This window comes from Dasypus novemcinctus, chromosome 25, assembly GCF_030445035.2.
Source record: "Dasypus novemcinctus isolate mDasNov1 chromosome 25, mDasNov1.1.hap2, whole genome shotgun sequence".
Classification (NCBI taxonomy): Eukaryota; Metazoa; Chordata; class Mammalia; order Cingulata; family Dasypodidae; genus Dasypus; species Dasypus novemcinctus.
Genome location: NC_080697.1, coordinates 3,430,601 through 3,433,001, shown reverse-complemented (window position 1 = coordinate 3,433,001; position 2,401 = coordinate 3,430,601). Strand labels below are relative to the sequence as shown.

General features: G+C 48.9%; 1 pseudogene; it reads right to left on the bottom strand.

Annotated features, from left to right (window-relative positions):
* Positions 1–1,599: 1,599 nt before the first annotated feature.
* LOC111763044 (small nucleolar RNA U3) lies at positions 1,600–1,793 on the bottom strand (annotated as a pseudogene).
* Between the last annotated feature and the right edge of the window lie 608 nt (positions 1,794–2,401).

The window sequence follows — 2,401 nt, the reverse complement described above, 5'->3', positions numbered from 1 at the left end:
GGAGCTCACGTTCGGCGGGGATCGGGCAAGAATTACAGTTCCTCAAGGAAGAGCAATTGCCAGAGGCAGCCCTGCTCAGAAGGATCACCGTTGCTGCCTGGAAGAGCGCAAACTCCAGACCAGCGATGCCCTGAGCCTCACGGGGAGCAGAGAACGTCTGTGTTGGAATCGGGGGGAGCCCTGCACAGGGAAGCGGGTCTTTGGCGGCCACTGGCTCCGTCGGCCAGCGCCCCCGGTTGACAGCGCCGTGTTAGCTGTGGTTCTGAACAGAGCTATCTACAGGCCAGGCACTAAGTGCGCAAACTCGCTCCCGCCTCGGTGACCAGGACACCGTCAGCCTTTGTTACGGGCCGGGAGACTGAGTCAGAGGCAGGCAGCCCTCGGCGGACCCCGCAGCCCGGATCCAGGCCAGGCCTGTGCCGTGAAACTCATCCAGGAAAGCCCACTCCCAGACCTGCCCTCGGCCCCAGGGGGCTTTCTCCCCGTGTCCCTTCTGTAATTTCTCACTGTCTCCCCCTCGCAGGCCACCTGTACTAAGCGTGGAGGTGGAAGAGCACGCCCCTCTTCTCCACCCTAGTCCGTGCCTTGTGGGCGGCTGCGCTGTCTGGATTTAGCTTGTGCTCAATGAGAGGTTACGATTCCCCAGAGAGGAGCCACTCGGCCAGGTCCGGCTTGGCTGACTGTCCCTGCCAAACATGACTCCCTGTAATCGAGCCAATTTATCTGAATGTCAGGACAAGAGAGTAATACACATTATGGTAAGTGCTCAAAATGCATCTCCTATGTTTTTTTCGTTATAGAAAACCATTATGTTTCCTTCAATGAACTATCGAATGAAGTGATTTTTGGCCTCCAAGATTTGGCTTGATATTTGCAGCATGATGCTTACGTCAGGGAGATTTCAGGTCAAAACTGTACTGCAACGGAAAGTTGACTAGGTGAAGAACAGCAAACTCTGTGGAAACCCAGTCGTTGTTGAAAAAGATGCTTTAAAAATGGAATCAGAGCACACACTCATCTCCTCTCACCTGGGCAGGCAGGAAGCTGTTGGGGGAGCAGCCTCTGCAGTGGACCCAGGACCCCAGCATCCGCGGAGCTCAGGGAAGGAGAGGGCACTGGGTCCAGCCCGCCTCGGGGCTCCAGCGCACTCAAGCCAGGTGCATTCAAACAGGGAGACCAAAGAGGAACGCAGGGAACCTGTCTAAAAAGAGATGAAAGAGCTTCTCTGACACGCACACCCCCCCCCCCCCCCCCATTAACTATTCTAACTGCAGAGATTTCAAGTCTAAAGGAAAGGCCAGGACGCCTTAGGAAGCAAACCCCTGTGGACAGAGTAGCAGGACTCATGGCACCGGAAAATGAGCTCAGATGTGAAACAAACGAGGACCGCTGTGGACGGCAGGGCTCTGGCTGCTCGGCTGCTGCCCTCCCCGGACAGGCACTGAGCATGGAAATGGCGAAATACACACAGAGGGAAGGAGACTACCGTGAAGCTAATTCACCTGAAATTAGCATTGGAATATTTAAAAAACTGAACACAAGGCAGTAAATATTTTTAAAAACTCAGAAATCACATTTTTCTCTTCCTTTTTTTCTTTCGTCACCCAGATTGCGTTCTCTCCCTCTTACTCCACCAAAATGAAAGAGAAGAATGATCATCAAGAGCGAATAGAGCCGGCCTCACGCTCAGGAGAGAACGCCGTGCCTCTTCCTCTTGGCCTTAGGAGACCTACACATTCAGAGACGCCTCTCTTGTCATGAGCCATAGAAATGATCCCTGAAAGTATAGTCCTAGAAATCTCTTTTACAAAATTACCAAAATACTTATACCAGTTTTATGAAAGTAGAAACGTGTCTTCTCACTTAAAAATTAAACCCAGTGCAGGAAAATGTTGCATAACCATATCTGGTCATGTGTTTCAATCAACCTTTAATTTATAAAAAGGCAGATTCAATTACAGTTTTAGAGAAAAGATACAAAGCAAAGCTCACTTGAGCATTTTAGAGTGCCAAAAGTACAAAAGTTTCCGGTATTTTCATTCACCAAAATGTGGTTTAGATCATGGAAGTTGAACACAAAAGTCCTTGACTCCTTCGTTTTTGAGAGGGGCGATAGAGAGGAAGTCCTATTCATTGTTCTAATACAGAATAACCAGTAAGAAGGATGAAAGTCACAATTTTTTGAGAACTTCCTACATGACAAGGGTTATGCTTATCACTCACATGTCTCAATTTACACATATTTCAGTGAAAGGACTTTGTACCATCCGTAATTTTTTAACCTAGTGATTGCATACTAACTGTGAAATTTGGTCAGTGACAAGTATATATCCTTGTTCCTCATTAAGCCGCCAAAACTGGCTTATTGACACCTAGAGCCAAGTGATAAGAACAAAGAGAC